This window comes from Saccopteryx bilineata, chromosome 4 (genome assembly GCF_036850765.1).
Source record: "Saccopteryx bilineata isolate mSacBil1 chromosome 4, mSacBil1_pri_phased_curated, whole genome shotgun sequence".
NCBI classification, from domain to species: Eukaryota; Metazoa; Chordata; class Mammalia; order Chiroptera; family Emballonuridae; genus Saccopteryx; species Saccopteryx bilineata.
This window is the reverse complement of record NC_089493.1, coordinates 118,726,113-118,748,553: the sequence shown is the minus strand read 5'-3', so window position 1 is coordinate 118,748,553 and position 22,441 is coordinate 118,726,113.

The following is a 22,441-nucleotide window of genomic DNA, read 5'->3' as shown; positions in this document are numbered from 1 at the left end:
GATAGCCCACCAGTTCTTGGCTTCATCTGTCCTAATCAAATGTGAACCTGCATGGGCCAGATGGCTTTGTGGGTGGCTGTGGCTACTGGCTTTACAGAAAGTCAGAGAGAGAGAGACAGATAAGGACAGACAGACAGGAAGGGAGAGAAATAAGAAGCATCAATTCTTCATTGCAGCACCTTAGTTGTGTTAGAATCCATGGGAATTTGAAAAGACCAGAGTAACAGGCTTTATTGAAAGAAAAAAAGGAACCTTGCCAAGCACTTCTCCCAGGAGAAGAGTACCGGTTACAGACTAGGGGCAATTTTTATAGTGTTTTGGAGAGCCTGAGGGGGTACTGAGTCAGAAGTTTAGGTATCTTTTCTTTTACGGTTTTACAATTTCAGCGTTCTGAAATGTTCCTTCTTGGGCGGTTGATCAGCTTTCTGAAACTCTTCTGCCTCAGGGGTGATTGTCAAGTAAGTAAGGGTGAGGTCAGGTAGCCAGATGGAACAACAAAAGGGCAGTTGGAATTTTGTATATCTATCATTTTTCAACTCTGTGGTATTATAATAAAGGAAACAGGTGAGGGGAAGGAGAGGGAATGGGGTTTAGGAAGGAAGTTTGTCTCAAACTGGCCATCTTCCGGAGCTACTTCCTGCTGTTATCTCTATTGGGGGCCTCCTTCATGAACCCCTCCTTGAGGCAGTTGGAGTAGGAGTTGTAAAAGCATTTGATTGTAGGTAATTCTGGAGATTTCTCTCATTTGAGCCTGCAGAAACTTGATAAGGAAAGGGGTGAGCATTAAAATTAGGTACCAAATTAGGGTTGGTCCTATAATTGAGTCTAGCACTGAGAACAAGGAGTTTTTCAACCGTTGTTTGGAGTAGGGGTTTATTTATAGGGTTCCAGATTTTTCTGTTTTATGAGAGCAAGTTTCAGGGTTGGTGTATAGGGTTAGGTAGATTTTTCCAATTTTCTGATTGGCAAAGGTCTGAATGCAGTTATGTAAGAAACTAGTGAGCAAACATAAGAGGCAGGGTTCAAAAGTTAGAAAATAAATAGGAAAGTGTGTGGACCAATGAAAGGCAATAGTCAAGACACCCAGTTTGTGAAAAACCAGTGATTCCATGTTTATGAATTTGCCAGGCTTCAGAGAGAGAGAGAGATTAGGAATAAGACAGGGCAATGGCCAGTCTTCCTGCTCCTAGACCTACTTTTATAGAGATTTATAAAACAACAAGAAGAGCAATTGCCTGTATAGCTCGTTTGGTCCTTAGATTGATGGGTAGTGTACCAGGAATTGGAAGAGGCTCATGGGGTGGGATTAGGTTGATATTTGGGGTGAGATAGACTAGGTTACAGGTTTCTGTCCAAATAGTAGGGAGACACATATAGGTGTTGGTCCCACACAAGTAGAAAACCCCTGGTTGAGTAAGGCAGGCTGACAGGTGAATAAAGAATAGATGGACAGGGGTATGGTTTTTTTCTCTGCTTCTGAGCACCAGATGGTCAGGGGGAGGAAAGAGCTGCTCTTAGCAGCAGTGGGAGTTGTCAGGATCACGGTGTGTGGACCTGTCCATGTGAAAGTCAGTCCTTGGGTGATATAATGCTGGAAGCACCACTTGGACAGTCTTTGAACAATTTGCTGAGAAACCTGTAAATCCTGCAAGTGCTTAGGGAAAGGGTGAATACATTTCTACACTTTGCAGTTAGAGTTTAGGTCCTAGTGACCACTGCTTCTAGCTGGAATTAGTAGCAAGTCTCAGTCTAAAATAGGCATGGAGCATTGAGACAAGAGGAATAAAGGAGATACTATACATTAAATAAAGTAACAAAATCAGACTGTCAATGCCCACAGTAGAGATCTTCAAGGGATAAATAAAACTCAAATATTCAGGCAAGGCATAGTAGATGGCCCTTGTGTTTACAAGAAATGAGATCAGTTTATCTGCTACTTGGAAGAAATACCTTAGGCTCGTGAACAATGTCCCTGGGCCTTCAGTGGCAATTTCCAGTATGCTGTGTAAGGTCAGGTCACAGGTAGCTGGAGCAGGGCTAGAAGAGACTGAACCCACTCTCTATGGAGCAAGGGAGCAGCTTACCTTCTCGTGTCCCTCTTTCCACAGTACAGATGTGTAAACCAGTGGGGCTGGGAAGCCTGGAAGGCTTCAGTTCAATGACCTTTCTTTCCACTCTGGAGCAGGGCCCTGATGGAATCTTAGAAAGCTCTTTAGGGCACTGCAGCCTTTAAGAGTTTATGCCACAAGCTGTTATTTTCTGACCTCTTTTGGGCCTTATTTGCCTTTTCTGTTACTTTCTTGGCTATTATAAACCTTAAAAGCCATGCTCAGAAGATCTCACTGAGGGGCTGGACTAAGAGAGCAAAACTGGGAATCCAGTGTTTAAAGAAGCCTATTAGACTGAGAAAAGAAAGGATTTGATTTGCGGTGGTAGGTGGTTGGAGACTGTGGAGGGTCTGAGTTTGATCTAGGGTGAGAACTCAGGTGGTGGGGGGTTAAGGCGATGCCTAGATAGACTACAGACTGAGAGTGAGGTTGAGCCTTAGCAGAAAAGACACAATATTCCTTTACTGTGAGGAAGTTAAGAAGGGTGCCAGTGTGTCTCCTTGATGCAGGCAGGGAGGGGCTGCAGAGGAGTAGGTTCTTTACATATTGTAAGAGAGTACTAGTTTTGAGATTGCATGCTGCTAAATCCTGAGCTAGTGCTTGCCCAAACATGTATGGGCTGTTTTTGATCCCCTGGGGTAAGACAGTTCATGTAAGTTGCTGGGCTGCATTAGTGTCTGGGTAAAGGTAAACAGAAAGTAAAAGTCAGGGTGTAGAAGAATGGTAACAAAGGCATTCTTGAGGTTTAAGATTGTGATGTGAGTGGTATCTGAGAGAATGTGTGACAGTAACTTGTAGAGATTAGGGACTACTGGATGGAGGTGAATTACCACCTCATTGATTAGGTGTAAGTCTTGTATGAGATAATAAACCCCTGAAGGTTTTTAACAGGAAGGGTGGGGGTATTGCAGGGAGAGTTCATAGGGATGAGTAAACCTAGATTAAGAGGTGAATAATTTTTGGTTTAAGTCCTTAGAAACAGACACAGTTACACATTAAACAAAGACTTCATGTACAATAAATTTAAGTGAATGTGCTTTACTTATTTCAATTTCAATTATACTAGAGATATTTTCTGACAGATATGACAAGACAGATTATTCACTCACATAGCTCAATAGACAATTCTGCTTTTTTAAGCTTTTCAAGATCACAGGGAGTTGTCAGCATAGAGGGGACAAAGAGAGAAAGCAGACAGATGGACAGTGTGAGCAGCTGTATGGAAAAGGAGGGCCAGAATCTGCAGGAGAAGGAGGTGGTGGTACCACATGGTCAGAGGAGTTAATAAGATTTAGAGCTCTGAGGAGAAGGGAGAGGACAAGGGGTACTGGAAGGCACAGTCAGTCTCTGAGGAGGAGGAAGGATGGGTCAAAGAAGAAAATAGACAGAGCTGGCAGTCTGTAAGGAAGCAAGAGGGGTTTAAGAACACAGTGGAGAAGGGAGGGGCCCCTGAACAGCAGGGGAGGAGAAAGACTGGTATTTGCAGGTGAATGAGAAAGAAGATTCAGCAAAGAGAGGGGAGGGGGCTTTCTTGAAGGAAGAGACTCAAGCTAAAGAGATTTGCAGAGGGACCACAGAGGGGTCCTGAGAGAGGGATTCCCCGAGGGGTCAGACAGAAGGGGGAGAGAGTTGGGAGTCCATAGAGAAGGAGAGATTGGGAATGGAGGTTTTATGTGAAATTTTTATGGCCAAAAAAGGCCTGAGTGTAGAACAGGTGGTACATGAATTAAGGACAGGAGCGAAAGTAAAAGGAAGCCTGCACGTAAGAAATTTCAGAAGCTTTCCCAGTCCAGTGGCAAAAGTGTCAACGTCTCTCAGAATATTGTAATTGAATGTCCCATTTTCAGGCCAATGGGAGTCATTGTCTAATTTCTATTGGGGCACGCCATGTTACAGAAGAAAAGAGTTTTTTTGGCTTAAGGTCAGAGAGGCCCAACTTAGTGAAGTTTTTTTATGAAACATCCTAGAGGGGTCTGGTCAGAATGCTTAGACTCTGAGGAGCCCATAGTGGAGACAAGTGAGCTAGAGGGGGTGTATCTGCCTTTTGTCACTGTCCCAAGAGGAGAAAATCTCCATGTGGGGGAGTCATCCCTGATAGAGGTCATCACCACCTGTCAATAAGCTCTGAAAAAGAGAGTGGAGAGGTTTGGCTAGGAGCTTAGTCTTTTGTGCAGTCTACTGAGACTGAAAGTCAAACCCCTCAAAACATGACACATGTCAGAGAAAACCATCTGACCAGAGAAAATTTTGTGAAAAAGAGAAGCTGACTAGGGAAGGGGAAGAAAAAAAATCCTTACCTTTCTGGTCTGGCAGGGGTTCAGGAAAGGGTCAGATCACCGGCCAATCAACCTACAATTACACATCCAAACAGAATCTGGGAGTAAGCCTGGGACAAGCTGCCACTGCCAATTGCTTCCCTGGTTGTAAGTTTGAATGGCAAGGAGAGATCATTCAGGCAGTTAGTACCCTGTCCCGGGTTTCAGCACCAAATGTTGGAATCCATGGGAGTCAGAAAGACCAGAGTAATATGCTTTATTGAAAGGAAGAAACAAACCCTGCTGGGCACTACTCCAGGGAGAAGAGCACTAGTTACAGACTTGGAGAAATTTTTATAGTGTTTTGGAGAGCCTGAGGGGGTACTGATTCAAAAGTTCTGGTATGTTCCCTTTTACGATTTTAGGATTTCAGCTTTCTGAATGCTCCCTCTTGGGTGGTTGATCAGCTTTCTGGAGCTCTTCTGCCTCAGGGGTGATTATCCAGTAAGTAAGGGTAATGTAAAGCCAGGAGCCAGGGCCAGGGCCACCATCAGAGCAGCCTGGCCCATGCAGGTTCGCATTGGATTCGGACAGTCGGTAAAGAAACCATGGAGCCAAAAACTGGTGGGCCATAGCCTTTAATCCTAGCTTGCACCCGGCGGGCAAGTAAAAAATACACACTGGGCTCCAAAAACCCAGTCACATTCAGTGCTCACAAAGCCACTGACTTATCCGAGTTTCCTAGAATCAAAGGTTTCTAGCTCACCAGCCTTATTCTCCTCAGTTCCCCATCTCCTTCCTTATCCCAGATACAAACTCTGTACAAACTGGCATCTCACTCAGCTCTACACCATCTTGGCTGCTTTTCCTGGCCTCCTCCACGTGGCCTCCTTCCGCTGCTGGCTCTACTCTCTCTGCTCTCTCATGCTAACCTCAGGAACCAAGAACCAGACTCCCACTCCATTCCCATTTTATAGTGTAGAAATCTAAACCCTTAATCCAATATACATAATAGGGAAGTCTCTAATACAAAGTCACTTCTCTGAGGCATGATAGGATTGTACCACCTTACACCAAAAAGGGTAGGAAAGGCTTAATCCCAAAACCAAGCCCCAGGCTACAAGGATTCTGCCTGCCTTTAAGCCACCCCAACACACATTAATACCACCTGGGCAACGGCCTCTTTAACAAAGTGAGCATAATACATTTTATCTGCCCAACAGGTAAGTTCAGGCAGTCTGGTAGAACGAAAAAAGGGCAGTTGGAATTTTATATATCTATCAAGTTGTTCATTGATTGCTTTCACATTTGTGCTTTGACTGGGAGGCTACAGCAGAGCGAGAGACCCCTTGATTATTACAACCACCTTGGGTTCAAGCCAGCAACTTTTGGGCTTAAGCCAGTGTTGGGCAGATAAAATATATTATGCTCACTTTGTTAAAGATGGCGCTGCCCACGTGGAGGCCTGTTGCCCAGGTGATATTAATGTGTGTTGGGGGCAAGCTGTGGGCAGGCAGGATCCTTGTAGCCTTGGGCTTGGTTTTAGGACTAAGTCTTTTCCACCCTTTTTAATGTAGGGTGGTACAATCCCATCATGCCTCAGATAAGTGACTTTGTATTAGAAACTTCCCTATTTTGTATATTGGATTAAAGGTTTTGATTTCTACACTATAAAATTGAGGCAGAACGGGAGCTTGCTCTCTCGGTTCCAGGGATTAACATTAGAGAGAAGAACAGAGAAAGGCCACATGGAGGAGACCAGGAGAAGCATCCAAGATGGTGGAGTGCTGAGTGAGAAGCCAGCTTTTGCAGAGTTTGTGCAGGGAGAAGGAATCAGATGGGGAACAGAGGTGAATAAGTATGGTGAGCTAGAAACCTTTGATTCTAGGAAAATCGAATAAGTCAGTAGCTTTGTGAGCACTGAGTGAATGGGTTTTGGAGCCCAGTGTGTGTTTTTACTAGCCACTGAGTGCAAGCTAGAATTAAAGATGATGGCCCACCAGTATTTGGCTTTGTTTTTTCTTTACCGGCTGTCCAAATCCAGTGCGAACCTGCATAGGCCAGGCAGCTGTGATGGTTTCTGTGGATACTGGCTTTAAAGCCAGCAACCACTGGGTTACATCTATGATCCCACGCTCAAGCCAGCAACCCCATGCTCAAGCTGGTGAGCCCACACTTAAGCCGGAGACCTCGGGATTTTGAACCTGGTCCTCTGTGTCTCAGTCCAATGCTTTATCCATTGCACTGCTGCCTGATCAGGCTGCTCTGGCCTTTCTAAGAAACTATTTCTATTCAAAGGAGTTTGAGAAAAACAACCAGTGCAAATTTTACTATGTCAACATAAGAAACTTCCAACTCCATGACAGTATTTTATGGGTTTATTTGAGCCAAAGAGTCAACAATTGCTGAAAAAGTCTCAACAAGACTGAGGAAATGCTCTGGATAATGGTGGTTTTACTACTTTTTATAAATCAGAATAAAAACGAAAGAAGTAAGGAGGTTACATAACATTGATTGGTGATTGTTGGGCAAATGAGTTTGTAAAATTTGTATTTTTTGAGTTGTAAAGCCAGGAGCCAAGGCCAGGGCCACTATCAGAGGAGCCCAGCCCATGCAGGTTCGCATTGGATTCGGACAGTCGGCAAAGAAACCATGGAGCCAAAAAATGGTGGGCCATAGTCTTTAATCTAGCTTGCACCCGGCGGAGGCAAGTAAAAATACACACTGGGCTCCAAAACCCAGTCACATTCAGTGCTCACAAAGCTACTGATTTATCCGAGTTTCCTAGAATCAAAGGTTTCTAGCTCACCAGACTTATTCACCTCTGTTCCCCATCTCCTTTCCTTATCCCAGATACAAACTCTACACAAACTGGCATCTCACTCAGCACTCCGCCATCTTGGCTGCTTCTCCTGGCCTACTCCACGTGGCCTCCTTCTGCTGCTGGCTCTACTCTCTCCTCTAATCATCCCAGGAACCAAGAGCGCAAACTCCCGCTCCGTTCCCATTTTATAGTGTAGAAATCCAAACCCTTAATCCAATATACATAATGGGGAAGTCTCTAATACAAAATCACTTCTATGAGGCATGATAGGATTGTACCACCTCACACCAAAAGGGTGGGACAGGCTTAATCCCAAAACCAAGCCTCAGGCTACAACAATTCTCAACACACATTAATATCACCTGGGCAACGGCCTCTTTAACAAAGTGAGCATAATACATTTTATCTGCCCAACATGAGTTTGCTCAGTTTTGCTGTTATAAAATGGTGCTGGGCAGCCACGTGTGTGCTTGCCCTCAGAGCAGGACAGTTGATTGCAAATTGCAGATTGCATTCCTGCTTGGGATGGGCCATTGTTTTGCTAATATTTGATGGAGGAAGGGTTTTTGTGGGCCTCAGGCAGTTTTTCAAAGAGTGGAGAAAATGCAGAGTGCTAAAGAAGAAGCCAGTTTTGCAAAGAGAGAGCAGGAGTGCAGATGTGGAACCAGAGCTGAGAGGAGTGTTGAAAGCTCTGCTGAGTCTGGTGGGCCTTTGATTCTAGGATAAACTGGAGAAGATTCTCCTGGTTGTGTAACTGGAGAATCATCAAGGCTTTGGGATCCCTGAATGAAAGGGAAGTGTTTTACTTGTGTGTTTGTTCATCGGCCAGTACAAGACTTTAATAAAGAAATGGCCTGTCATTTTCTGGTGACACTATTTCTTTACCATCTGCCCAAATCCAATGAGAATCTGCATGGCCACGATGGTACTGGCCACTGGTCATACAGTAATAAATTAAGAAGGCAGAAGAAAGCAAAGCAGAGAAAACTCTGGGATTGAATAAAAATTAAAAATGTACATGTTGAAACATCGAGTAGTCAAACTTTATTAATTTTAAATAATTTTAAATTGTAATTGGATTTATATAAACATATTCAATTTGTCTTTATTTTTAGTTGTTTTTTTTTTCTTCAAAGAAGACTGCCCTATTCTGCTCTTTAGGAAGTTTAAGGCCAATTGCTTTACTACTACTCTTTTTGGCAATCCAGAGGGAAAGTCAAGTAGAAATTCTTCTTTTTATATCTTGAATTTCACTTAACTTTATAATATTAGCTTAGAATTTTTATCCCAATTTTGTTTAGATGTACACACACATACACACACTTCTTTCTACTGTCAAATCTGGTCTTCTATATATATATTTATATGTATGAAAGATTACATAAAGATGGGAGAAAACAGAAAAGCAAGATGGGGATTGAATTACAAAATAGTTAAGATTATATTCTCTCTTCCATGATTTTGAAGAAGAGGGACCAGGTATTAGAAGAAGGCATCTGTAAGGGGACATTTCAAAAGTGTGTTAACCTAGATGCAGTGAAACAAAACAATGAACAGGGCTTGCTTAAGGCAAAGATTAATCTTTTAGTAAAAAATTTATAAACCTGGAGCATGACTACCAACCATAATTTGCCTACTTAGAAATTTATGATCAGATCCCCTTGTGAAGTAATTTCTTATAAAATTTATTTGTTTTCATCCAAAATTTTTTGTTTAACCCATAAATACTTAGAACTGTGAAGTCTTTTATAATATATAAAATGAATTTCATTCTCTAGTCACATTTTTAAAATAATTTTCAATTTTTTGATTTAATTTTTAATACCTTGATGGTGCTCTGTTTATATAAGTGTTTCATCACTACATAAAATGTATATACCATTGCCTTAACCTCTGTTTATTTTTCGTATTTTGTCTATAACACTTTTTATTTCTTTTGTAGTATGTAAAACCAGTAGCCATGGCCACCATCACAGCTGCCTGGCCCATGCAGGTTTGCATTTGATGAAAAATGGAGTCAAGAACTGGTGGGCCATTACTTTTAATCCTAGCTTTCACCAGTGGGAAAGAAGTACACATAGTGGGAAAACACTTCCCTTTCCATTCAGGGCTCACAAAGCCACTGACTTATCCAAGTTTTCTAGAACCAAAAGTTTGTACCTCACCAGCCTTATTCACCTCTGCTCCTCATCTTCTCCTCTCTGCATAAACTCTGCACAAACTGGCTTCTCCTTCAGCACTCTGCCATTTTGGCTGCCTCTTCTCTCCTCCATGTGGCCTTTCCCTGCTCTCCTCTCTAATGCTAATCTCAGGTACTGAGAGAGAGCAAGCTCCTGGGCTGCCCCATTTTATAGTGTAGAAATCAAAACCTTTAATCCAATATACAAATAAAGAAGTATCTGATACAAAGTCACTTATCTGAGGCATGATGGGATTCCTCATGAGAGTGTACCACCACACATCATGCAATCAGTCAAGGGTGTGGGAAAAGCTTAGGTTTAAAACTAAGCCTTAGGCTATAATGATCCTGCCTGCTTACAGTCAGCCTGTTCCTCAAACCCATTGCAAACTATAAGTGAGCAAACATATATATATATCATATTTACAAACTTTTTTGACCAACATAATACATTCTTGATTTATTTTTATTTTTAATGATGTTTTATTTTTGTTTACTTTGTGGATAAAAAAAAAAGAAATATGGGGCCACAGACTAAATCAAACAATCAGAAGTGAGCCCTGTACAATGGCTGTATGACCAGAGGCTGCTGCAGTCATGCCCATAGGTTCTCATTGAATTTGGACAGATGAAAAAAAAAACAGTGGAGCCAAACAGTGAGTCATTCCTTTAATATAGTCTCACATCAGCTGATGAGCAAACAGGCAGGAAAGATCTCTTTGCACTCATTCAGTGGCTCCCAAAGTCCTGACACATTCTCTGGTTTCACAACTAGGAGAATCTTCTGTTTCCTCCTAGGATCAAAGGCCCCTAAAGTTTCAGTAGTGCTCCCAAAACCTGCTTTGCACTCTGCTTCTCCTTCTGCTTCTCAGCACTCTGCATTCTCTCTGCTTTCCCTGCAAAACTGCCTTGAGTGCACAAAATTCCCTCCTCCCTCAAATATTAGCAAAACAATGGCCCATCCCAAGCAGGAATGCAATCTGCAATTTGCAATCAACTGTCCTGCTCTGAGGGCAAGCACACACGTGGCTGCCCAGCACCATTTTATAACAGCAAAACTGAGCAAACTCAAAAAATACAAATTTTACAAACTCATTTGCCCAACAATCACCAATCAATGTTATGTAACCTCCTTACTTCTTTTGTTTTTATTCTGATTTATAAAAAGTAGTAAAACCACCATTATCCAGAGCATTTCCTCAGTCTTGTTGAGACTTTTTCAGCAATTGTTGACACTTTGGCTCAAATAAACCCATAAAATACTGTCATGGAGTTGGAAGTTTCTTATGTTGACATAGTAAAATTTGCACTGGTTGTTTTTCTCAAACTCCTTTGAATAGAAATAGTTTCTTAGAAAGGCCAGAGCAGCCTGATCAGGCAGCAGTGCAATGGATAGAGCATTGGACTGAGACACAGAGGACCAGGTTCAAAATCCCGAGGTCTCTGGCTTGAGTGTGGGCTCATCTGGCTGAAGCATAGAATCACCACCTTGAGCATGAGGTTGCTGGCTTGAGCGTGGGATTATAGATATAACCCAGACAGTGCCAAGAACTGGTGGACTATCATCTTTATTCTAGCTTGCACCCGGTGGTCAAGAAATACACACAGTAGAAAAACACTTCCCTTTTCATTCAGGGCTCCTAAAGCCACTGACTAATCTGAGTTTTCTAAAATCAAAGTTTTCTACCTCACCAGCCTTATTCACCACTGTTCCCCATCACCTTCTCTCTGCACAAACTCTGCACAAACAGGCTTCTCCTTCAGCACTCCACCATCTTGGCTGCTTCTCCTGGCCTCTTCCATGTGGCCTTTCTCTGCTCTCCTTTATCTGTTCTCTCCTCTAATGTTAATCTCTGGAACTGAGAGCAAGCTCCCAGTCTTTCCCACTTTATAGTGTAGAAATTATAACTTTTAATCCAATATGCATACAAGGAAGTCTCTGATACAAAGTCACTTATCTGAGGCATAATGGGATTCCTCATGAGAGTGCAGCATCCCACATCATGCAATCCCTCAAGGGTGTTGAGAAAAGCTTAATTTTAAAACTAAGCCTTAGACTATAATCACCCTGCCTGCTTACAGCCTGTCCCCCACACCCATTGCAAACTATAAGCGAGCAAACATATATCATATTTAAAAACTTATTTGACCAACACTCTCTTTCTGTATCTGTCAAAACAATAAAGCTTAGAATATTTATTTGATGTTAATAGCTACTCTTTTTTATTGAAGAAGAAAAGACCAGGTGATGGTGCAGTGGATAGAGTATTGGCCTGAGATGCTGATGATTCAGATTTAAAACTCCAAGGTCTCTTGCTTGAATGCAAGCTCACCAGCTTTAGCATGGAATCATAGACATGACACCATGGTCACTGGCTTGAGCCCAAAGGTTGTTGGCTTGAGCAAGGGGTACTGGCTTGGCTCTAGGCCCTCAATCAAGGTATATATGAGAAAGAAATCAATTAAAAACTAAAGTGCCACAACTATGATTTTATCTTTTCATCTCTCTTCCTTCCTGTCAGTCTGTCTGTCTCTCTCTCTCTCAGAAAAGAAAGACATCTCTATGACATGAAAGTGTAAGATGAAGCATCAGCAAGTACTGATCTAGTAGGTGAAGCAAGTTATCCAAATCTAGCTAGAATAATTAATAGATGTGGCTACACTGAACAACACAGTTTAATGTAGATGAAAAAGCCTTATATAGAAAAAAGATGAAACTAGCTAAAGAGAAAAGATCAATGCCTGCCTTCAATGAGAGGCTGGCCCTCTTCTTAGCAGCTAATAAAGCTGATGATTTTGCTTTGAAGCCAATGCTTAGTTAACATTCTGAAAATCCTAGGGCCATTAAAAACTATGTTAAATCTACTCTTCCTATGTTCTCTAAATGGGACAACAAAGTCTTGATAACAGCACATCTGTTTTCAACAAGGTTTACTGAATATTTATGCTCACACTTGAGATCTACTCAGGAAAAAAATTTCTTTCAAGATATTACTGCTCATTGACAATGTATCTGGTCACCTAAAAGCTGTTATGGATATGTACAATGAAATTGATATTTTTAACTAGCTAATTCAACACCCATTTTGCAACTCCTAGATCAAGAAATATATATTTTTTTTACTTTCAAGTCATATTATTTTTAAAAATATATTACATAATGCTATAACTGTCATAAATAGTGATTCTTTTGACAAGTATGAGCAAAGTTATTTAAAAACCTTCTGAAAAAAATTTACTACTATAGATATTATTAAGAAAATTTGTGATTTATAGAAAGAAATAAAATATCAACATTAATAAGAGTTTAAAAACATTGATTCTAACCCTCCTTGGTGATTTTGAGGAGTTCCAGGCTTTGAATGTGATGAAAATAGTGAGAAAAGAAGAATTATACATGGAGCCTGAAGAAGTGACTGAATTGCTATAATTTCATAATAATACTGTAGCAAATAAAAAGTTTTTTCTTATGAATGGGGAAAAAAGTTGTTTCTTGAGATGAAATCTATTTCTGGTAAAGATGCTGTGAATACTGTTGAAATGACAACAAAGCATTTTGAATATTATGGAAATTTAGTTGATAAAGCAGAGGCAGAGTTTGATTCCAGTTTTGAAAGTTCTATTGTTAAAGTGTTATCAAATAGCATTGCATGGTACAGAGAATTTGTTTATAAAAGGATAAGTCAATTAATATGGCAAACTTTACTGTTGTTTTAAGAAATTGCCACAGGCCCTGGCCGGTTGGCTCAGCGGTAGAGCGTCAGCCTGGAGTGCGTGGGGACCCAGGTTCGATTCCCGGCCAGGGCACATAGGAGAAGCGCCCATTTGCTCCTCCACCCCCCCCCACATTCCTCTCTGTCTCTCTCTTCCCCTCCCACAGCCAAGGCTCCATTGGAGCAAAGATGGCCCGGGTGCTGGAGATGGCTCCTTGGAATCTTCCCCAGGCACTAGAGTGGCTCTGGTCTCGGCAGAGCGACGCCCCGGAGGGGCAGAGCATCGCCCCCTGGTGGGCGTGCTGGGTGGATCTGGTCGGGCGTATGTGGGAGTCTGTCTGACTGTCTCTCCCCATTTCCAGCTTCAGAAAAATACAAAAAAAAAAAAAAAAAAGAAATTGCCACAATCACCACAACCTTCAGTAACTATAATCCTAATCAGTTAGCAGCCATCAACAATAGGTAAGACCCTCTACCAGGAAAAGGATTATGACTTATTAAAAGATCACTTGATAGCTAGAATTTTTTAGCAATAAAATATATGCACTTTTTTTTAGATATAATGCATTTTTGTACACTTTGTAAACTAAAATATAGTGTAAACATAATTGTTATGTACACTAGAAAACAAAACAAAAAATGTGTGACTCAATTTATTGTAGTTGTCTAAAATCAAACCTGAAATAGCCCCAAGGTATGTCTATAAAATGATTAATTATCATTCTTAATATCAGTGTTATAAAGATATTTACTTACTTACTTAATCTTTATTGATTCTGCACAATGCATTTATTCACATGTAAATATAATTATTAAAGTTTTAAAGTTGGTTCTTATAATTTCAAATTTTATTCCTGAAACTACGCATTTATTTTCAGTATTTCTTAACAAATAAATAAACCATTTATTATTAATATTGACTAATAGAGTCAGGGAAACCATAACATAATAAAGAGAAAATATTAGCAGGAAGGCCCTGGCCGGTTGGCTCAGCGGTAGAGTGTCGGCCTGGCATGCAGGGGACCCGGGTTCGATTCCCGGCCAGGGCACATAGGAGAAGTGCCCATTTGCTTCTCCACCCCCCACCTCCTTCCTTTCTGTTTCTCTCTTCCCCTCCTGCAGCCGAGGCTCCATTGGAGCAAAGATGGCCCAGGCGCTGGGGATGGCTCCTTGGCCTCTGCCTCAGGTGCTAGAGTGGCTCTGGTCGCAGCAGAGCGATGCCCCAGAGGGGCAGAACATCGCCCCCTGGTGGGCAGAGCATCACCCCTGGTGGGCGTGCCGGGTGGATCCCGGTTGGGCGTATGCGGGAGTCTATCTGGCTGTCTCTCCCCATTTCCAGCTTCAGAAAAAAAATACAAAAAATAAAATAAAAAAAGAAAATATTAGCAGGTATATGAGGAATTTAAGCAAAAAAAACATATAAAAAGACTTGATGCCTAGATAATTAATAAGTTTAATTTTATGTAACTTATTGAGATTTGGTTAATTATTTTGATGCTCACTTTTTCTGTAGTAAAATATTTTTCTATACACAGAAATGAGGAGTTATGCCATTATTTCACTTATATGATAAATAGAGAAAAATTTAGTCTAAAAAGCATAGACAAATGTTTCTTTGAGGCAGGTCCTCTAATTTTACTCTGAACCAAACAATGGCCAATCTCTACTCCAGTCTGTTTAGAGGGTGTTCTTCAGAATGATTGTTCCCCACTCCAGAGGTGTGCAAGGAGCCTAATACACTAGAACAGTACTATACAGAGATGAAGGTCTACCTAGCACGTCTACATGAACAAAATTACAAATACTCCAAGGTAATTTTTGTCTTTTTTTGTTTTCTAAGAGTAAGTTTATTAAAGCTGGAGACAGAAAAACAAGGGATGGCCTAGAATAGAAGAAGCAAGAGGAGAGAGCCTTGGCTCTCTAGAAACCATATGAAAATGGAATGAGACTACACTGGGAAGTCAGAAAAAAAGGGGATTAGCAATAGGGTTAGCCCAAGATGAGCTTCCATTATCCATTGCTCCTCTGGCTGCAAGTCTTGTGGGGACACTTGGAGTTTAGGAAAAGCACAACTCTGGTGGAAAGGATAGGGAGAGAAGAAAGGAAAAGGCACAGATAAAAAGTCAGGAGGGTTGAACCTGAAGATGACAGCAGAGTAGGCAGATGCACAGACTCCCAGCTCACACCACCAAACTGAAATACAAATCAATTTAGGAACAATCAGCATGAAAAACTAACTCTGGACTACAAAAACAGCTCTCAAAAACCAAGGACCAAAGAAGAAGCAAAAACAAACCTGGTAGGGAGCACCTGAATCTCCTTTGCTTATAAGAACAGAGTGGGGGTGAGGCTGAGAGCTCAGAAGGGCTCTCACTCCAAGGAAAAGAGCAGAAAATACTGCTCATAGCCACTTACCTGGCAACCAGGGAACTAGATGTGTTGAAAGGGCAAGCTTGTCTTCCAAAAAGAAAAGGGAAAAAGAGGGACAGATGGTGAGGAGCAGAGGAATGCAGGAAATGACCTGAGAAGCTGACTCATCCAGGGCTGAAGGCGGCCATAACTGGGGGAGGGGCTGATCCCTTCAAAAAACAAAAGAGTAAATTGCTTCCAGGTGACAGATCTCCAGACATCTCTCCAGTTCCATTCAGCGCAACAAGACACACTGAAAACAAGAAGTGTGGAGGAGGGGTAGTAACTCAGATCTCCATGGAGATCTAGGATACACCTCCCCTTACTGAAGCTGAGAAAATACCCTACCTCCAGAGAGATTAACTGGTAGAAGAGACCTTCAGAGTCTCAGGTTACACCCACCGCATTTCTGGATACAGTTTCAAATGAGCCCCCTGCTGAGATCGGTAAACAAGACTATCACCTGTTAAGAAAACAAACAAATCAAGACTTCAAAGAGGCCCAAATCAGAAAGTGGATTACAAATAATAGCTGATGACAATCCAAGAGCTAGAAATAACATAATTAAGAATTGGAGGCAGACAACACCAAGACTAGACTCAACCAGCTCTACAAACAAAACACACAAACACAAAGACATAATGAGAAGAAAGAGAAGTGCCATCCAAATGCAACCACAAGAGAAACCTTCAGGAAATGAACTAAGTTATATGCAAATAACCAAACTACCATCTGCATCATAGGGGTTCCTGAAGAAGAAGAGAAAAAACAAGGGATAGAGACTTTGCTCAATCATATCATAGCTGAAAGCTTCTCTAAATTAATGCAGGAGAAACTCTCACAAGTTCAAGAAGCACAGAGAACTCCATTAAAGAGAAACCCAAAGAAACTTACACCAAGACACATCATAATTAAAATACAAAGTTAAGTGATAAAGAGAAAATATTGAAAGCTGCAAGAGAAAAAAAAAGCTATCACCTACGAAGGTGCTCCCATAAGAATGACATCCAACTTCTCAACAGAAACACTTGAGGCCAGAAGAGAATGGCAAGAAATATTCAAAGTAATGTAGAACAAGATTACCTACAACCAAGACTACATTATCCAGCAAGGCTATCATTTAAAATTGAAGGAGCCCTGGCTGATTGGCTCAGTGGTAGAGGGTCGGCCTGACATGCAGGAGTCCTGGGTTTGATTCCTAGCCAGGGCACACAGGAGAAGCGCCCATCTGCTTCTCCACCCCTCCCCCTCTCCTTCCTCTCTGTCTCCCTCTTTCCCTCCCACAGCCGAGGCTCCACTGGAGCAAAGATGGCCTGGTTGCTGGGGATGGCTCTGTGGCCTCTGCCTCAGGCACTAGAATGGCTCTGGATGCAACACAGCAATGCCCCAGAGGGGCAGAACATCACCCCCTGGGGGGCATGCCAGGTGGATCCTGGTCGGGCGCATGTGGGAGTCTGTCTGACTGCCTCCCTGTTTCCAGCTTCGGAAAAATGAAAAATAAAATAAAATAAAATTGAAGGAGAAATAAAAAGCTTCCCAGACAAAAAAAAGTCAAGGAATTCATTACAACCAAACCAATGATGCAGGAAATGTACAGGGGCCTGTTGTAAACAGATCAAAGTGGGAAAAGAATTTAGCAAAAGAGGATTACAGCTTTAAAGAATAAAATGGCAATAAACAAATACATATCAATAAAAACCTTAAATGTAAATGGATTAAATGATTGAATCAAAAGACATAGTGTAGCTGCAGGGATAAGAAAACAGAACCCATACATATGCTGTCTACAATAGACACACTTTAAAACAAAATATGCACAAAGATTGAAAGAAAAAGGATGATAAAAAACATTTCATGCAAATAGAAATGAAAGAAAAAGCTGGGGTAGCAATATTTATATCAGACAAAATGGATTTTAAAACAAAGGATATAGTAAGAAATAAAGAAAGCCACTACATAATGATAAAGGGAGTAATCCAACAGGAAAATATTATTATAAATATCTATGCATCTAATATAGGAGCACCTAAATATATAAAGCAGACTTTGATGGATATAAAGGGCAAGATCAACAGCAATACGATAATAGTAGGGTGTTGCAATACCCCACTAACATCACTAGATAGATCCTCAAGAAAGAAAATTAACAAAGAAATAGCAGAGTTAAAGAACACACTAGATCAACTCAATTTAATAGATATCTTCAGAACCTTACACCCTAAAGCAGCAGAATATACATTATTTTTAAGTGCTCATGATATATTCTTTAGGCTAGACCACATGTTAGGAAACAAAAGTGGTCTCAACAAATTTAAGAAGATTGAAATCATATCAAGCACTTTCTCTGATCACAATGGCATGAAACTAGAAATGAACCACTACAGAAAAGCTAAAAAATTCTCAAATACATGGAAACTAAATAGCAAGTTGTTAAATAACAAATGGATTAAGAATGAGATCAAAGAAGAAATAACATTTCTAGAAATGAATGATAATGAGCATACAACAACTCAAAATCTATTGGACACAGCAAAAGCAGTACTGAGAGGGAAGTTCAAAGTACTTCAGGCACACTTTAAGAAGCTAGAAAAAGCTCAAATAAACAACCTAACCCTGCATCTAAAAGAATTAGAAAAAGAACAGCAAGTAAAGCCCAAATGTAGTAGAAGGAAGGAAATAATAAAGATTAGTGCAGAAATAAATGAAATAGAGGCTAAAGAAACAATACAGATGATCAACGAATCTAGGAGCTGGTTCTTTGAAAAGGTAAACAAGATTGATGAACCTTTAACTAGACTCACCAAGAAAAAAAGAGAGAGGACTCAAATAAATAAAATTAGAAATGAGAGTGGAGAAATAACAACTGACACAACATTAATACAAAATATTTTAAGAAAATACTATGAAGAACTGTATGCCAAAAAACTAGACAACCTAGATGAAATGGACAAATTCCTTGAAACATACAATCTTCCAAAAATCAATCTGGAAGAATCAGAAAACCTAAACAGACCAATTACAACAAGAGATTGAAACTGCTATCAAAAAACTCTCAACAAAGAAAAGTCCTGGGCCTCATGGCTTCACAAGTGAATTCTACCAAATATTCAAAGAACAAACTCCTATCCTCAAGCTATTTCAAAAAATTCAAGAGAAAGGACGACTTCCAAGCTCATTTTATGAGGCGAGCATAATTCTGTTCCAAAACCAGGCAAAGACAACACAAAGAGAGAAAATTATAGGCCAATATCTCTGATGAATATAGATGCTAAAATCCTCAACAAAATATTAGCAAACCAGATCCAACAATATATGGAAAAAGTCATACACCATGATAAAGTGGAATTTATTCTGAGAGGCAAGGCTAGTACAGTGATTTGCTAGTATTGATTTGCAAATCAATCAATGTGATTCATCATATAAACAAAAGGAAGAAAAACCACATGATAATTTCAATAGATGCAGAAAAATCATTTGATAAAGTCCAGCACCCATTTATGACCAAAACTCTCAGCAAAGTTGGAATACAGGGAACATACCTCAACATGATAAAAGCCATCTATGACAAACCCACAGCCAACATCATACTCAATGGGCAAAAATTAAAAGCAATCCCATTATGATCAGGAACAAGGCAGGAGTGCTCCCTTCCACCACTCTTATTCAACATAGTCCTGGAAGTCCTAGCCACAGCAATAAGACAAGAAGAAAAAATAAAAGACATTCAAGTTGGAAAAGAAGTAAAACTATCATTATTTGCAGATGATATAATATTGTATAAATCTACTGGAAAGTTCTGTCCGTTTATATCACAACGTTTTGACACAAAAGCACATGTTTATTTGGCACATGTGTGCCTCTATATTTTTATCACTTAATGTATACATACTGATGTAGCAAATTAACTAAAACAAAGTTGATTCACGTTAGTCTTATGTGTGAAGCGATAGTGTACCCATGGCTACTGATAAAGTTCATTTACGGCACTGTAATTTTTACAAATTTCAACAAGAAAGAAATGCTGCAGAAGCATGTCTGTTGCATCCACCATTTTCCCCGACTTAGCACCCTCCAACTATTACTTGTTTTTGTCCTTACAAAATTTATGAAGGGCAAAAAATTCAAAAATGAAGAAGATATCAAACAAGCACTGGTTCAATTTTTTGCATCAAAATATAAAACATTTTTCAAAAATGGGATATACAAATTCCCTCACTCTGGCAAGAAATCATTAATAATAATGGCAATTATATTATTTTTAAAAGTTTATTGATGGTAAGAAAAATTTGTATTTTGTTTTATTCCAAAACCAGACAGAACTTTCTGGTAGACCTTATATATAGAAAACCCTAAAGTCTCAGTCAAAAAACTACTGGACATAATAAATGAATTCAACAAGGTGGCAGGATATAAAATTAATATTCAGAAATCAGAGGCATTTTTCTACACCAATAATGAACAGTCAGAAAGAGAAATTAAGGAAAAAGTCTTCTTCACTTTTTCAACCAAAAAAAATAAAGTACCTAGGAGTAAATTTAACCAAGGAGACTAAACACTTGTACGCGGAAAATTATAAAACATTGATAAAAGTAATCAAGGAAGATACAAACAAGTGAAAGCATATACCGTGCTCATGGCTAGTAAGAATAAACATCATTAAAATGTCTGTATTACCCAAAGCAATTATAAATTCAATGCAATACCAATTAAAATACCAATGACATACTTTAAAGATATAGATCACATATTCCAAAAATTTATATGGAACCAAAAGAGAACACTAATAGCTTCAGGAATCTGAAAAAAGAAAAAAGGGGGAGGTATCACACTTCCTGATATCAAGTTATACTACAAGGCCATGGTACTCAAAACAGCCTGGTATTGGCAGAAGAACAGGCATATAGATCAATGGAACAGAACAGAGAACCCAGAAATAAACCCACAGCTCTATGGACAACTGATATTTGACAAAGGAGGAAAGGGCATACAATGGAGTAAAGACAGCCTCTTTAATAGATGGTGTTGGGAAAATTGGACAGCTACCTGCAAAAAAATGAAACTATAACACCAGCTTACACCATTCACAAAAATAAACTCAAAATGGATAAAAGACTTAAATGTAAGCCATGAAACCATAAGCATCTTAGAAGAAAACATAGGCAGTAAGGTCTATAACACCTCTTGCAGCAATATATTTGCTGATTTATCTTCATGGGCAAGTGAAATAAAAGACAGGATAAACAAGTGGGACTATATCAATCTAAAAAGCTTTTGCACAGCTTAAAGCAATAGGAACAGAATAATAAGGCAAAGTACACAATGGGAGAACATATTTGACAATACGTCTGATAATGGGTAAATAACCAAAATTTATAATGGACTTGTAAATCTCAACACCAGGAAGACAAACAATCCAATCAAAAAATGGGAAAAAGAAATGAATAGACACTTCTGTAAAGAGGACATACAGATGGCCAATAGGCATATGAAAAAATTCTCAACATCACTAATCATTAGAGAAATGCAAATTAAAACCACCATGAGATATCAAGTCACACCAGTCAGAATGGCGCTCATCAACAAAACAACAGAGAATAAGTGCTGGCGAGGATGTAGAGAAAGGTGAACCCTCCTGCACTGCTGGTGGGAATGCAGACTGGTGCAGCCACTGTGGAAAACATTATGGAGATTCCTCAAAAAATTGAAAATCGAACTGCTTTTTGACCCAGCTATCCCACTTTTAGTAATATACCATAAGAACACCCTAGAACTGTTCCAAAAGTAGAAATGTACCCCCATGTTTATGGCAGCATTGTTCACAATATCAAAAATCTGGAAACAGCCCAAGTGTCCATCAGAGGATGAGTGGATTCAAAAGCTTTGGTACATATATACTATGGAATACTATTCAGCCATAAGAAATGATGACATCAGATCATTTACAATAACATGGATGGACCTTGATAACATTATACAGAGTGAAATAATTAAATCAGAAAAAACTAAGAACTATATGAATCCATACATAGATGGAACATAAAAATGAGACTCAGAGACATGGACAAGAATGTGACGGTAACAGGGGAGGGGAGATGGGGCGAGAAAGGAGAAAGAGCGGGTGGGAGGAGGGGAGGGGCACAAAGAAAACCAGATAGAAGGTGATGGAAGACAATTTGACTTTGGGTGAGGGGTATGCAGCATAATCAAATGTCAAAATAATCTGGAGATGTTTTTTCTGAACATATGTATCTTAATTTATCAATGTCTCTGCATTAAATTTAATAATAATATTAATATTTTTTTAAAAAAGTCAGGAGGGAGAATATGCCCCAACGTATTGTCGAAGGTGTTCTAAGGAAGAGTAGGCAAGAAGATACAACTAAAGAATGAAGGCATGTCTTCTACAGTTTTTGGCCTGTAAAAAAATCCTGTTTATCAGCTTCTTAGCTTTAGCTTCTCAAACACATCTACTCAGGGGGAAAGATATAGTGACAAAATAATGGTGTATAGAATGGGAAAAAAACCAAAGATGTTAATTCCCTAACTAGATTTTTATTCTCCTTTCTGTTAAAGCAAGAACACTTCATTTAATTGTCCTCAACAAATACACAAACACAAGAGCTACAAATGCAAATTTTTGCCTGAATAGAATTTAAATGTTTTGTGCAAATTTTATGATTAAAATAAGTATTTTAATGTGTTCTATTTCAAAATTGTAGATAAAATTCTATGCAATCATATCTTTTAGTGTATTAGTGTATTTATTGCATTATATAAATTATGCAATATATAAATTATTATATTTTCACAAAGATGATGCCGAAGAAGACATTCTACTTCATTATGTTAAACTAAATGTTGAAAATTTTGCAAGATGAAAACCTAAAATCTTGAATTGCAAAAAAACTGTTTCTTGCAGAGAAAAACTAATGTCAGATTTGAGATCAGCACAC